General features: G+C 44.6%; 2 protein-coding genes across 5 annotated transcripts in view; one reads left to right on the top strand and one right to left on the bottom strand.

Moving 5' to 3' along the window:
• The window catches only part of PALM2AKAP2 (PALM2 and AKAP2 fusion), a 615632-nt gene extending 612775 nt beyond the window's left edge, over positions 1–2857 (bottom strand). For both annotated transcript variants that reach the window (XM_089913542.1, XM_022579084.2), the window contains exon 1: positions 2077–2857. The gene's annotated coding sequence lies outside the window, so the exon portion shown is untranslated. The remainder of the gene's footprint in view (positions 1–2076) is intronic.
• PTPN3 (protein tyrosine phosphatase non-receptor type 3) overlaps positions 1–16694 on the top strand; it is a 147273-nt gene that overhangs the window by 4019 nt on the left and 126560 nt on the right. The window lies entirely within an intron of this gene.

Raw genomic sequence — 16694 nt, 5'->3', positions numbered from 1 at the left:
CAACCAAGTCTAACACAGCAATAATTAATAATTAGGGCTTCCAGCTTCCAAGAGCCAGACATGTATACACATTATCTGTCATTCCCACAACTGCACCTCAAGGTAGGTATTATTATCCCCATTTTAAACATAAACAATAAAATAAAAACTGAAGCTCAAAGAGGAAGAACTTGCCCCAAACCACCCAGCTAGCAGTGGCAGAGGCAGGCAGATTTGGGGTGAGGCCCTTTTGATTCCAAAAACACCTACTCTACTCTTCACCAGTCCCTTTCACTGTGATGAGGGTTAAGATCAAGGTCATTCAGAACTTACTCCAGCTTGTCTTAGCCTTTCATCAGAGAGCAGCTGTATCTATATTGTAGATTGATAGCAAAATTGCCAGGTTTTAAACAGTCATGCTCATGACAAGGGCAGGGTGGGGGAAAGATAGATATTTATGTTTAACTAACAGACAAATAGAAACCGCCATTAGAGGCTAGATCAAGACGGCATAGAGAGAAGAAAACAGGCTTCATGACACTGGATTTGCCTCTGATTTTCTTGGATAAGACATCAAAGGCACAAGCAGCAAAAGAAAACATAGACAAATTGGACTTCATCAAAATGAAAAACTTTTGTGCAATAAAGGACACTATTAACACAGTGAATAGGCAACCAACAGAATGGGAGAAAATATTTGCAAATTACATATCTGATAAGGCATTAATATCCAGAATATATAAAGAACTACTAAAACTCGGGGACAAAAAAAAAAACCTGATTCAAAAATGGACAAAGTACTAGAATAGATATTTCTCCAAAGAAGATATACAAACGGCCAATAAACACATGAAAAGATGCTCAACATCACTAATAATTAGGGAAATGAAAATTAAAACCACAGGGGACTTCCCTGGTGGCGCAATGGTTAAGAATCCGCCTGCCAAGGCAGGGGACACAGGTTCAAGCCCTGGTCCGGGAAGATCCCACATGCCGCAGAACAACTAAGCCCGTGCGCCACAACTACTGAGCCTGGCTCTAGAGCCCACAAGCCACAATTAATGAGCCCATGTGCCACAACTACTGCAGCCCGCGCGCCTAGAGCCAGGTCTCCGCAATAAAGAGAAACCACTGTGATGAGAAGCCCACACACTGCAATGAAGAATAGCCCCCATTCAGCAACAAAGACCAAACGCAGCCAAAAATAAATAAATAAATAATTTAAAAAAAAAAAGAAAATCAAAACCACAATGGGATACCACTTCACATCCATTAGAATGGCTACCATAAAAAAAATAAAAGGTGGGGGGAGTCAAGATGGCATACTAGGAGGACGTGGAATTCACGTCTCCTCACAACTGGCGCACCTACTGGGCACCAATGGGGGACCACAGACACCTAAGGGGATGAAAGGAATCCCCAGGGACCGGTAGGACGTGGGACTTGGGGGGAGTGATGGGGGAGGAGAAGTGGAGGCGGGACGGGACTGGCACCTGCCTCCACTTCCACAGGGGCAGCTGGGGGAGGGAAGGGATCCCACATCCGAAGAGGGAATTTGGGGGACCACTGGGAGGGCAGAGGATCCAAAGGGAGCGTGGCCAGGTTTCCCCTGCCCACTTGGGCCCCCAGGAGCCTGCTCAGATCCTGGGCCTAATCCTCTGCCCACTGATACCCCCTCCAGCCGCGTGGGTCCTGAGGGAGTGGGAGGGAGGGAGGGAAGGGGGAGCAAAAGTAAAGGCCGGACCTCTAGACTGGCACTCCTGAGGGGCAGCTGGGGGAGGGAAGGAATTCCTACGCCAATGGGACCCACCCACAGTTAGGGGTCCAGCAGGGACAGGGGAGACCCTGGGGGAGATGGTGGGGGAGGGGCACGAAGGAACAGAAGGGAGCGGGGCCAGCGCTTTCCCTGTCCACTTAGGCACCAGGGAGTCTGTTGGGCTCCCCGGCCTAATCCTCTGCCCTCGGAGCCTCCCTCCTGCTGTGCAGAGCCCAAGCCCCGCCCCTACGCCCCCACCCAGGGCCCCACCTCTACACTCGGAGACACCCTCTGAGACCCCCTCCAACCGTGCTTGGCCTAAACCCCACTCAGGGCCCTACCTCCAAACTCCGGCACTCCACACTCCAGAGGCCCTCCATTCCACGTGCTGCCTCACCCCTTCCCGGAGTAGGTCCTCAGCACAGGCCCCGCCCCATGCTTGAACATGCCTGGCCTAGGCCCCGCCCCACACTCAAATGTCACTCCCTCTACCCCCTTAGGTCCCGCCCCACCCAACACCCCGCCCCTGCCTGAGTTCCACCCCCCACCTAAACTCCGCCCCAAGAGCCAAGGCTTTTTTTTGCTTTTCTTTTTTCCTCTTTTAGATTGGGCTTCTGTTTTACCTTGTTGACTCATTGTTGTTGATTCTTTTTTATTTTTCCTAATAAATCTATTTTTCTAATTTTATTTTATTCTTTATACTTTGTTAGTGATCTCTCCTTCTGGCTTGTTCCCCAACCCCCCCTCCCTTTTTTTTTCTGCTGTGGTTTTATTTTCCCTTGTTGCAGTTGTTTCAGTTATAGCTTTATTTTTCCTAATATATTTTTTATCTTTCTAATTTTATTTTGTTTTATATTCTTTGATATTGTACTGTTCTTTTTACTTCCTTTTTTTTTTTTTTTACTGAGCCACAAAGCTTGCAGGATCTTGGTTCCCAGGCTGGAGGTTGGGCCCAAGCTCCTGTGGTGGAAGGTCCGAGTCCAAACCACTGGACTAAAAGAACCTCAGACCCCAGGGAATATCATTCGGAGTGAGGCCTCCCAGAGGTCCTCATCTCAGCACCAAGACCCAGCTCTATCCAACTGCCTGAAAACTCCAGTGCTGGACGTCTCAGGCCAAACAACCAGTAAGATAGGAATACAGCACCACCCATGAAAAAAAAAAAAAATGAAACAACAAAAAAATTTGTTACAGATGAAGGAGCAAGGTAAAAACCTACAAGACCAAATAAATGAAGATGAAATAGGCAACCTACCTGAAAAAGAATTCAGAGTAATGAGAGTAAAGATGATCCAAAATCTTGGAAACAGAATGGAGAAAATACAAGAAACATTTAACAAGGACCTAGAAGAACTAAAGAGCAAGCGAACAGTGATGAACAACACAATCACTGAAATGAAAAATACTCTAGAAGGAAGCAATAACAGAATAAGTGAGGCAGAAGAATGGATAAGTGAGCTGGAAGATAGAATGGTGGAAATAACTGCCAGGGAACAGAATAAAGAAAAGAGAATGAAAAGAATTGAGGACAGTCTCAGAGACCTCTGGGACAACACTAAATGCAGCAACATTCGAATTATAGGGGTCCCAGAAGAAGAAGAGAAAAAGAAAGGGTCTGAGAAAATATTTGAAGAGATTATAGTGGAAAACTTCCTTAACATGGGAAAGGAAAGTGTCACCCAAGTCCAGGAAGCACAGAGAGTCCCATACAAGATAAACCCTAGGAGAAACACACCAAGACACATATTAATCAAACTAACAAAACTTAAATTCAAAGAAAAAATATTAAAAGCAGCAAGGGAAAAATAAAAAATAACATACAAAGGAATCCCCATAAGGTTATCAGCTGATTTTTCAGCAGAAACTCTGCAGGCCAGAAGGGAGTGGCAGGATATACTTAAAGTGATGAAAGACAAAAACGTACAACCAAGATTACCCTACCCAGCAAGGATTTCATTCAGATTTGATGGAGAAATCAAAAGCTTTACAGACAAGCAAAAGCTAAGAGAATTCAGCACCACCAAACCAGCTTTACAACAAATGCTAAAGAAACTTCTCTAGGCAGGAAACACTAGAGAAGGAAAAGACCTACAATAACACACCCAAAACAATTAAGAAAATGGTAATAGGAACATACATATCGATAATTACCTTAAATGTAAATGGATTAAAATGCTCCAACCAAAAGACATAGACTGGCTGAATGGATACAAAAACAAGACCCATACATATGCTGTCTACAAGAGACCCACTTCAGACCTAGGGACACATACAGACTGAAAGTGAGGGGATGAAAAAAGATATTCCATGCAAATGGAAATCAAAAGAAAGCTGGAGTAGCAATTCTCATATCAGACAAAATAGACTTTAAAATAAAGACTATTACAAGAAACAAAGAAGGACACTACATAATGATCAAGGAATCAATCCAAGAAGAAGATATAACAATTGTAAATATTTATGCACCCAACATAGGAGCACCTCAACACATAAGGCAAATGCTAACAGCCGTAAAAGGGGAAATTGACAATAACACAATAATAGTAGGGGACTTTAACACCCCACTTTCACCAATGGGCAGATCATCCAAAATGAAAATAAATAAGGAAACACAAGCTTTAAATGATACATTAAACAAGATGGACTTAATTGATATTTATAGGACATTCCATCCAAAAACAACAGAATACACTTTCTTCTCAAGTGCTCATGGAACATTCTCCAGGATTGATCATATCTTGGGTCACAAATCAAGCCTTGGTAAATTTAAGAAGATTGAAATCGTATCAAGTATCTTTTCTGACCACAACGCTATGAGACTAGATATCAATAACAGCGAAAAAACTGTAAAAAATACAAACACATGGAGGCTAAACAATACGCTACTAAATGACCAAGAGATCACTGAAGAAATCAAAGAAGAAATCAAAAAATACCTAGAAACAAGTGACAACGAAAACACAACGACCCAAAACCTATGGGATGCCGCAAAAGCAGTTCTAAGAGGGAAGTTTATAGCAATACAATCCTACCACAAGAAACAAGAAAAATCTAAAATGAACAACGTAACCTTACACCTAAAGCAATTAGAGAAGGAAGAACAACAACAAAAAAACCCCAAAGTTAGCAGAAGGAAAGAAATCATAAAGATCAGATCAGAAGTAGATGAAAAAGAAATGAAGGAAACAGTAGCAAAGATCAATAAAACTAAAAGCTGGTTCTTTGAGAAGATAAACAAAATTGATAAACCATTAGCCAGACTTACCAAGAAAAAACGGGAGAAGACTCAAATCAACAGAATTAGAAATGAAAAAGAAGTAACAACTGACACTGCAGAAATACAAAGGATCATGAGAGATTACCACAAGCAATTATATGCCAGTAAAATGGACAACCTGGAAGAAATGGACAGATTCTTAGAAAAGCACAACCTTCTGACACTGAACCAGGAAGAAATAGAAAATATAAACGACCAATCACAAGCACTGAAATTGAAACTGTGATTAAAAATCTTCCAACAAACAAAAGCCCAGGACCAGATGGCTTCACAGGCGAACTCTACCAAACATTTAGAGAAGAGCTAACACCTATCCTTCTCAAACTCTTCCAAAATATAGCAGAGGGAGGAACACTCCCAAACTCATTCTGATACCAAAACCAGACAAAGATGTCACAAAAAAAGAAACCTATGGGCCAATATCTCTGATGAACACAGATGCAAAAATCCTCAACAAAATACTAGCAAACAATCCAAAAGCACATTAAAAGGATCATACACCGTGATCAAGTGGGGTTTATCCCAGGAATGCAAGGATTCTTCAATATACGCAAATCAATCAATGTGATAAACCATATTAACAAACTGAAGGATAAAAACCATATGATAATGTCAATAGATGCAGAAAAAGCTTCTGACAAAATTCAACACCCATTTATGATAAAAAAAAGAAAATAACAAGTGTTGGAAGGACGTGGAGAAATTGGAACCCTTGTGCACTGTTGGTTGGAATATAAAATAGAGCAGATGCTAGGGAAAACAGCATGGCAATTCCTCCAGAAATTAAAATTAGAATTACCATATGCACCAGCAATTCCACTTTTGGCTATATGCTCCAAAAAAGGGAAAGCAGGGACATGAAGAGATATTTGTACACCCATGTTCATAGTGGGATTATTACAATAGCCAAAAAGTGGAATCAACTCAAGTGTACCTTGACCGATGAATGGATAAACAAAATGTGGTGAATACATACAACAGAACGTTATTCAACCTTAAAAAGGAAAGAAATTCTGACACATGCTACAGCATGGTTGAAACTTGACATTATTCTAAGTGAAGTAAGCCAGTCACAAAGGCACAAATACTACATAATTCCACTCATATGAGGTACTTAGAACAGTCAAATTTACAGAGACAGAAAGTAGATGGTGGTTACAAGGGGCTGGCAGGGGAGGAAGGGGAGTTGGTGTTTAATGGGCACAGAGTTCAGTTTGGGAAGATGAAAAAGTTCTGGAGATGGGTAGTGGTGATCTTGCAGAACAATATGAATGTACTTAATGACACCGAACTGTAGACCTAAAAATGGATGAGATGGTACATTTTGTCATATATATTTAACCACAATTTTTTTAGAAAGATGGTATACGGAGCACATGCATTGACCTCAATATACACCCAAAATTCCATTTAATGACAGACAAAAAGTATGTTTTTTAAAAATCCATTCGATGGGGAGTTGTTTAATGGGTGCAGAGTTTCAGTTTTGCAAGATGAAAAGAGTTCTTGAGATAGTGATGAGGATGGCACATAGGTTATATGCTTTTTACCACAATTAAAAATAAAAATAAAAATCCATTGGAACACTAGAAAGCAAGAATAGGTGCTACCAATCCCCCAGAAAATGTGGGGAACTTCTGAATGATAGAAAGCAATTGGAATTGGACTGAAGGTGGAACAGGAAGGAAGAAACCTCAGCTTGAAATACTTGCAAGAGTGCCTGCTGTGAAAAGGGATCAGGGAAGAGAAAGAGTGATTGTCCAGGAAATTAACTGGGGTTCTCGGCAAGACAGTGGTTCTCAACCTTGAGAACCACCTGGAGGGCAGGTTGAAGTATAGATTGAAACCTACCCCAGAGTTTCTGATTCAGTTGATCTGAGACAGGGCCTGAGAATTCGCATTTCTAATACATTCCCAGGTGATGCTGAGGCTGCTGGTTCAAAGACCATAATTGAGAACCACTTTGAGAAGCAGCTAGACCTGATAGCCCTTCCCCCTCCTTCACCTATAACAAGAAACAGATGGCAGCATCTTTCCCAGGTGGGAGCACTGAGTGTGATTCTGAGGCCCCAGCTTCCTAGAAAATTCAAGGGATGGAGGAGAAGGAACCTCCATACTAGATGACAAGCACCAGCAGTCAGCCTATCTCCCCTACAATGATGGGAGGCAGGGACTCGGACCATATCTACAACCTTCATAAGCTTACTAGACGTTTCTAAAGTCATAGAAGAGAAGGCAGCCAAGAATTGCCAAATATTTGAGGAAAGCCAGGACTAGAGAAGAAGAGCACCAATGTAAAGAAAGAGAATTAATTCACAAGGAAGTAGAATTAATCAATCACAATATGAATATTGATTTCTGTGAATAATGATTTGCTTCTTCCTTTCCAATATTCATACCTTTTTAAACACCGGCTTAATGAAGTATAATTTACACATAATAAAATTCACCAATTTTAAGTCTAGTTTAGTGAGTTTTGGCAAATGTATACAGTCATCTAACCACCACCACAATCAAGATACAGAATATTTCCGCCACCCAAAGATTCTTCTCAGTGCCTATCTACTAAAAGGATTGCGGGGGGAAGTCATATTGCTAGCTTTTTCCTGGGCGAAGAGGGAAAAGCTTGAGTTAATTAGCACCGGGTCACAGACTATGGGGCAGCTAGATTCTCTGGAAGGAGAGTGGAAGGTGAAGCTTCTCCCTGAAGCTGTTCCTCAATCTTAGTTGCACACAAAATCAATGGGAGGACTCTCTTAAAATACCACTGCCTGGACTCAACCCCCAGAGATTCTGATTTATTCATCTATGGTGGAGCCCAGGCATTGGGTAACGTTTAAAAGCCCCTCCAGGTGATTCTCATGATCAATCAAAGCTGAGACCTATTGGCCTAGAGGCAGTCATTTTTGCAGATGGAGGGTAGCTTTTTTCAAATTGTAAAGGCTATACAGCCACTGTCACTAAAGGAAATTACTTAAAATGAAAAAATCATACCTAACCCTATGGCCCTTGCGCAGCAAATATTCTCAATGCTTTGTCTACATGCAGACATATTTTTGCACAACTCTATGCATTGTAGTGATGCAATTTTCCTTTTACTTTTTTAGTTACCATTTATCATAAACTTCTTGCTTATGTCCCTCTGTAGGGAGGCAGTTTAGGGTAGTGGTTCTGAGTGTGGGCTTTGGAGTTAGACAAATCTGGGTTAAAATCTCAGATTTTTCACTTGCAAACTGTGGATCTCCAGCAAACCCCATAACATGCTTGTGCTTCAGAGGCTCTACCAGTAAGATAGAAACAATGGTACTTACCTCTTAGGTGCCTGCCTCATCGTTTCATTCTAAGGACTGATGTTTGTAAAAATACAGCAGAACACCTGGCCGGCACACTTCTGGCTTTCAATTAATGGTAGCTATTATTATCATCGGAACAAGTAGGATTATCTACTGAAAAGTATGCCATTCTAGGGCACTAAATGTAAACAGACCTAGGGGCTGGGAGAAGAAAAAAGGGACCTTGTTCAGCCTCAGCAACCAGAACTCAGGTGCGCTGGGGGAGTGGCTTACAGAAGGTGGTTGTGTGTGTGTGCACGTGTGTGTGTGTCTGTGTGTACTAAAGGCCTATACAGGGTGGAGTTACCACAGTCCAGCATAATGCTGAGGGAGGAAGAATTCAAGATGGCCCCTGAATCACCTGTTTCAATAGCAACACCGTAACAGCAACAGAGCCACAAAGAATACAATGTACAGGCCAGCCAAGCAAATTCTCTTGTTTTCTCTCCACAAGGCTGGAAAACCAGGCTGATTCCAAGGAGGACTGAGGGAACATCCCCGGGGGTCTTGGACTTATCATAGGTCAGGCCCTGAGGATGCAGGAAAAGCATTCCTGTGTCAGGTGGAGTGAGAGTATCAGGCCATTTAATTTGACTCTTAAAAATAATAGTAACACAAATTTATAGAGGCGCTATTCCAGGCACTTTAATTAAATTAAATCATTCCATCCTTACAACAATCCTATAAGTAGGTATTGTTATTATCCCCATTTTACAGATGAGGAAACTGAGGCATAGAGCGGTTAAGTAAACTTGCCCAAGATCATACAGTAAATGGTGGAGCCAGAATCAAACACCCAGGGACCAGGCTATTCACCACCACTGTACCCCAAGCAGATGAAGTAAGACATAGTAGCTACTTTATAATTAAATTTAAATGGTCGTGAAGATACCATATTCTAATTTGCTCAATCATTCCCTTTTTTATTTAGTATTTTCCACTGTCACCTGTAGCAAACATCTTCATGCATATAGATTTTCACTTCTGTTGAATGATCTCCTTAGGATTATTTCTTGTGAATGGCATTACTTGGTCCAAGGAGATCAACAATGTGGTAGTTGTTGCTACATATTGCTGCAGTGTTTACAAAACAGCCTGCACCAGTTGACAATGTCACTAGCAGGGTAGGAGTATACCACTTTCACCGTCACCTCAAGCAGCATGGGGAGAATTATTTGTGTAAATAAATAAATATTTATTAAACTTCTTTTTAGATTTTACAGGTTCAAAAGTTGTAAATTTGCAGCATCAGGTCTGCTGGTCAGCTGGGCTTCTGGGAGTTTCCCTTTATGCAAGCCCCCTTCATTCACCTCACCTAAAGTTGAACCATTATTCCCTCATCGGTCCAGGTCCTGGACTCCCAAACTATCTGGAACTTTGGAAGGTGAGGGGCCCACACGTTTGGCCTTTGATTTACAGCATGAACTGAATGCCACCACATTTCGGCTGGGTTTTCTTTCCCACTGTACCAGCTGGCTTTCCTGCATGAATTGGAATGGCCTTTAAGCCACATTAGCTGTCCCCCTGGTCACTGAAATGAGTGTTTCTCAGACTTTATTGTATCTACAAAGCCCCTGGAGGTCTTGTTAAAATGAAGATTCTGATTCAGTATGGCTAGGGCAGGGCCTGATCGAAAAAAACTCCCAGGTGATGCTAATACTGCAGGTCCTAAGAACCTAAATTAACCATTTAAATTCCTCAGATCAGACAACAAATAAAACCCAGGCAGTCCCATCAGAACCTTCCAATTCCAGCTCTGCCTCTAACAGCCTCCATGTCCTTGGTGTAGTCAAGCCCTCTCTGAGCCTCAATTTCCCCATCTGTACAACGAAAGAATGAGACTAGACATTCTCTGAGTCCCTTCTGTGGTTTTTGTTTCCATCTTGGACTTCTTTAGCCCATTCATATTATTTTCCCATAATATTTATTCAACAAACAATATTTGAACTGAAAGAATGAGCATAGGCAACTTTTTAAACACTAGGAATGTAAGGATGAACAATTTCGATATAGTCCCTGAGTTTGTGGGAGCTCAAGTCCAGTGGAAAAGACAAGCAAATTAAAGTGAGAAAATAGCTTGATATGTGTTTGGGTAGGAAAAGCTCAGGGTGCCATGGGAGCAAATAGCAATTGGATTTCATCCAGAACAGTGGGAATCAGAGGAGACTCTCCAAGGGAAATCATTCCTAAGCTGACCCATAAAGGATGAGAAGTGCGATCCACGTGCAGTTGGGCAAGGGAAATAGACTGTGGTCCAGGCAGAGAGGAAGGCATGGCCAAGGCCCAGGGCACGAAAGAGCAGGGGGCTCTTATGAAGCTGGAAGAGGTGCAAGTAGGCAGAGCATGGAGGAGAAGGGGTGAGTGAGGGGCGAGGGAGATGGCAGCGTCCAGAGGGTCAAAGGCCTTGAGTGCCATGGACGTGGATAGTTTCCTAAATGTGATGGCAAGCCCTTGAAACGCCTAAAGAATGGGTACAACTGACCTGAATTTTAGCAAGATCACTTTTGCTACGGTGTGGAGATGGGACTAATGGGGACAAGATCGAATGTGAGGAAACCAGCAAAAAGACTTGCAAGCGTCCAGGCAAGAGATGAGAAGAGCCTGGAGTAGGGTGCAGCAGTGGGAAACGGTGGCATTGGATGCATCAAGACAAAGGTAGGAGGTACAATTGACAGGTCTTGGTCGAATGTGGGGAGTGAGTAGTTGGAAAAGTCTAGAAATCTTAGTGGCTTACAGTAACAAACATTTATTTCTTGCACATGGGTCTGTGGGTCAGCTGAACTCAACCCAACTCAGTTGGGCTCAGCTCTAGGCTCCAGGTCGCTCAGGTCTGCCCCACATGTCTGCCATTGAAACACCAGGCTGAAGGAACAGCAGCCATCTGTGGCCTGCTCTCCTCGTGACAGGTGGCAGGAGAACCAGCGGAAGAGAAACACAGGCGGCTCCCAGCACAGTGCCACTAGAGCCTCTATTGGGAACGGCCACGTGGTCATTCCTTTATTCAAAGCAAGACCCACAGACAAGCCCAAAGTCAGTGAGGTATGGAAGTATGTACTCTGCTTCAAGATGGAAAGAAAGGGGGAGTGAGGATTTGCTGAACAATAATATAGTCTTCCACAGGGAATTAAGCCCAACCCCCAGATAGACGGTGGAGCCATTCACTGAAATAAGCAACACATAAGGAGGAACATGGTTTTGGATAGGGGTGCAGAGAGAAATGGACACCATCCATGGCGCGTGGAGTTACCAGTGAGATGTCTGAGCAAAGATGTCAAAGAAACAATTGGATAAGTGGTCCACAGCTCAGGAGAGAGAGATGGGCTCGAGATATGTATTTGTGAGTCATCGACACAGGGTTGGCCATGAGAGGGGATGAGATCATCCAGGGAGAATTTGCAATTAGAAACAGGGCAGGCCTAGCACAGAACCCTTCGGAACTTCAAGGAATGTTCTTGGAAGAGAGGCCCACAAAGGAGACGGAGCTATAGCCAAATACAGAGCAAAAACATCGAGTCCTGGAAGCCAAGGGATGGAGATATCTCAAGAAAGAGGGAGTGGGCAAGAGTGTCAAACACCGATAGAGTCCAATGCGTCTGGTCACATGGGTTTCCCTAGAGCTGGGCCATCAGACGCTAAGACAGAACATGGAGTGAGCTCTTTGAAAGAAACTCAGCAGCCTGCCTCTACCTCTGGAGCAAGGCATAAGCAGACATATCCACCCCTCTCTCAAGTTAGATTTACCTAAGCTTTTCATCAAAGTACAACATACATTCAGAAAGATGTGCAAATTTTAAGTGAACACAGGTGTATAGCTGAATATATTTTCCAAGATGAGCACACCATGTATCCAGCACCCCAGCAATACCCCAAAAGCCCTCCATTTGTCCCCTTCATGAAACCCCATCCACACTCCGACTTTGAAAAGATGCCAGTGCAACGTGAGATCAGCAGGGAACCTTGCTGAACCTGAGGCACACTAGTTCCTAACTCAGGACTTCCCACGCTCCCTGCTCCTCCCACCTCAACCTCTTCCCAGAGGGCTCTCTCTTTCCTTGATTCATTCCCTCCTGTCTCTGCTCATCCATGCAGTAAACTCCAGTTGAGGGCCTGTGTGTCATACACTATCCCATGAGGCAGAGAGAGAAAATAAAGGTGAGTAACCGCAGGCCCCGTGCTTAAAAAGACAGATGTGTCAACAGGCACTGACCATACAACGTGATGCTGTGAAAATAGAGGTGGTGCTGTGTGTGGGTGTACAGACGGCATGTGAATGAGCACAGGAAAACGCAGGTCGGAAACAATTGAAATTGTGCGGGCAGGGTCAACAGGACTTCTAAGTCTTTGATGGGTTGGAACAGGACTGGCTTTTGCGTTACATCATGGACTTCCCCTGTAGCTGCCCTTCACTGCTCACCGTTTGTTTCAAGCATAGGCTGATTTTCCTTCCCCTCTAACCCACATCACTGACAGTGCTGTAACTGGACAGTAGAGGGCGCTAAAAGACTATGCTTGATACAAACTGCCACGGCTTTTGCAATCCAAAAGGAAACACATTCATGGAGCCTCTGGAAGAAGATGTGGAAACAGATGAAGCCCAGAGAGGGGAAGAGATGTGCCCAGGATAACACAGCTGCTCAGTAGCAGAACAAGCCCATTCCACCAGGCCCATGCAATTTACTCTGTGATGCTCTAAATTTTCCAAAACTCACAGTGTGTGTAATTTTGTATAATTTAAGGATGCTTCTAGAAACATTATTCTTTTTATTTTTCTTTTTCTTTTGCCACGATGTAGAGGCATATTTCAGTTTATCACTCTCTTACAAATATAATACATATAAACGTTTTCTCTTTCTTCCTAAATCTGAAGCTGGTGTCGCGTTCCCTGGAGAAGTATGATGGTTCAGAGCACGCACGGGCTCTGGAATAAGTCTGGGTTTCACTGTAAGCTCTGCCTCCTTCTTGGTATGACACTGCATACATTTCTTAACCACGTCCAGTCTCTGGATCCTAATCTGTCAAATCGGGCCATGATCACGCACGTACCACACAAAGCTGTTGTCAGGGTTAAGTGAGTTGATGCAAATGAAGTGCTCTGAACAATTCCTGGAGAGGAGTGGTTGCTCCATCAATGAGGGTTCTTATTCTCTATCTCCTGGCTGGGCCGCACTGGGCAGCCACTCCTGCTGTGCCCGTGTGGGTGAGGAGCCCAGCGGTGTATCCTCCAGCCCTTGGAATCAACAGACTTGTTTGGTTTCGAGTCCCCATTCTGCCCTGTTTATGGGCTTTGTGATCATGAGTAAGTTCCTTCACTGCCCTGGGCTAGTTTCCTCATTCCTCAAAGGGCTGATAATATCACTGTTATTATTACTTCCCCTAGTGCAGCAAGAATTCCTTTTAAGTCAATTCAACAAATATTTTCTGATGCTCTACTACGCCCTAAGCCCCATGTATTATACTTGAGGATCTAGTAGTCAAGTGGGCTAGATACACTGGTGATCATACAAATTACCAGAGACTATGATGAATACAAGAGAAGGAGCACTAGTTAGGGGCTTCCAGGAAGTCTTCCTGGAGGAGGTGAAATCTCATTCGGCTTTTTTTTTTTTTTTTTTGTGGTACGCAGGCCTCTCACTGTTGTGGCCTCTCCCGTTGCGGAGCACAGGCTCCGGACGCGCAGGCTCAGCGGCCATGGCTCACGGGCCCAGCCGCTCTGTGGCATGTGGGATCCTCCTGGACCTGGGCACGAACCCGTGTGCCCTGCATCGGCAGGCAGACTCTCAACCACTGCGCCACCAGGGAAGCCCTCATTCAGCTTTTGACGAATAAATAGGAGTTTGCCAGACTCATCTTCCTTTAAAGTCAATGGAGATAGTTTGTGAAATCAGGGTGGTCAGTTGTACATCCAGCCAGAGCTTTTCTTTTGTCTTAACCTCATGGACCCCAGGCCCAATACTCCACCCAGTCTCCCTCTTTTTTCCCCAAATACCCACCTGAGGGAAGCAAGGGGAGCTTTGATAGGTTGGTGAATTAAACCTGCTTTAAAAGGAAAGGAGCCCAAACCATGGCAGTTGGGAAAGGGTGGGAGGCCCCCCCCAGCCCACACAAACCACCTGGAGTGCCGGGGGCACCCTGACTAACCCCTGTGCCAGGGGAGCAGCCCACATCTCAAGACTGAGGCATCCCTCTGCCTTCCAGCAAAGTGGGCGTGAAGATCCCAGCCTCTATTCCTCCTCCAGGCAGCCACCCCAGACATTGCCTTTCACATCTTCGTGATTCTATCTCTGCCTGAATTGTTCTCTCTCATCCTTTCCCTGACCACCCAAATTCCACGCTGTCACCTCCTCTGGGAAGACTCTGTTGTCTGCCACTCCTGGCATAGTGGTCCCCCCTGCACTTCCAGTGTGACCCCAAGTTACACCATCATCACCCTGTATTCTGGGGCTCTACGTCCCATTAGGCAGTGAGCTCTCTGCAGGCAGGCACTGTGTCTGAGTCATTTCTGCATCCTCAGCTCCTGATATAGAGCTGGACTCACAGGACCTCGCTCAGTAAATGTTTGCTGAATTGAACTGAACTGAACTGAACCGGGCCCAGAGTTCCTGCCTCTTTCCAGTCAGTGTTTTTGTTTTCCTGTCTTGGCAGGAAGCAGAGGGCACACTCAAAGAGGTAACTGAAGAGCACGTAATGAACAAAATACTTCGAGGTCTGGGTGAGGATATAGGAAATCAAGATGGCGAAGCACCCAGAGACTAGGTGCTGGGGGAAGTACTACCCCTAGGCCTGAAGGGGTGATGGAAGGGAGCTGGAGCCGAACTTGGCGAGAGCTGCAGCTGGCAGAGCGGGGCTGCTCAGCAAGAGCTAAGGATGCAGCCAGTGCCAAACCGCAGCTTGGGGTAGAGGGGGAATCGATGCCTACCCTCCCTCCTCCCACCCCTCCCCTTCTCTAGGTTTCTGCCGGCATTTCAGGTCATCTACATCCCCCCCACTTTATCACTGCAATGACCTAACAAGCTTCCTCGTCCCTTCCCAAGGCATTGTTGCCAGGGGGGTCTTTGAAATATGCAAAATCCAAACATGTCACACCCCTGTTCAAAATCTTCAGTGCTCCCCAGTGCCCTCGGCACCTAGTCCAGACTCCTGACCGTAGCACACAAGGCTCTGGCATCTGGCCAGGCCTCAGTTTCTACCTCCTTTCCCACCACTTCCCACCCCCTCCCTGCCCCACACACCCTCATACCCTCATCATAGACTTTAAGTTCATGCACCGTCACACCTTCTCCCCAGAATGTTCTCCCCCTTCTATACCTGGTCAGTTCGTCCTTGCCTATCAAAGTCATCTGAAGTGTCATCTTATCCCTGAAGTCTTCTCTGACCCACCAGACTATACTCCCTCAGTATCTTGCTCTCATTTCTGATAGATTTTATCTCACCCCCCTGGGAATAGTCTATCTGTCTCTTCTATGAGTCTGCGATCTCTATAAGGACAAGGATCGGTCATGTCTAATTTGCCTTTATATCCCAGGGCCCGACAGAGTGCTTTCCAGCCCCATGAGTGGGTGGATGGGGAGATAGATAAACTGAATGGATAATAGTCTCTTGCACAGAAAAAGATCTTCCAAGAGAAGACCTAGGGCAGACTGCTTCATTAAATCCACTAATTTTGACAGGAGTTTCATCTGGTTCCACAACAAATGGAGTGTACCATGCGCTACACCAGGCTCTGCGCCAGCAGAGCCATCAAGAACAATCTCTCCCCTCGAGGACCTCACGATAGTAGGGGAGACATTGTCCTAGGCTTTTTTAGGTTGCAAGGAAAAGACATACTCAGGTTTCATAGATACTGATGAAAGGGCTAGATTAAGATACTGCCTGCATAGAAGGGTTTCTTGCGTGGAAGTAAGGAAGTATGAGAACCCCTCTAGCAGCAGCCCAGTCCCTCTGGAACAGTGCCTCCAAGGCAGGGGTGTCAAGTAGATCTCACGGAGGTTAGAATTAAAGTTCCTTGATCAGTCGGCTTTTGCCCCAGTAATAGACCATCCCCCCAAAACTCAGTGTCTTAAAAACAACAACAGCTTATTTGCAGTTTGGTTGTACTTCACATTTTCCTCCTTCTTCTGGGACCAGCAGTCTACGTGGGTTAGTCTTTTTATGGCAGAAGCAGAAGTTCAAGAGGGACAAGCTTGACCACACAAGTCTGCTGCAAGCCTCTGATTGCATCACACCTGCAAACATCCCATTGGTCAAAGCAAGTCACATGGCGCAGCCCGAAGTTCAGCAGGGAGAAGTCCAGCTACTTCTAGTGTAAGGAACTTCTGGGTCATGTGGCAGAAAGTTTGGATGCAGGAAGGAG

The sequence above is a fragment of the Delphinapterus leucas genome, chromosome 6, assembly GCF_059928025.1.
Source record: "Delphinapterus leucas isolate spDelLeu-1000000601 "Yukka" chromosome 6, BTC_Dleu_Yukka2, whole genome shotgun sequence".
Taxonomy (NCBI): domain Eukaryota; kingdom Metazoa; phylum Chordata; class Mammalia; order Artiodactyla; family Monodontidae; genus Delphinapterus; species Delphinapterus leucas.
Note: the sequence above shows the minus strand (reverse complement) of the source record. Positions and strands in the feature narration are given on the sequence as shown.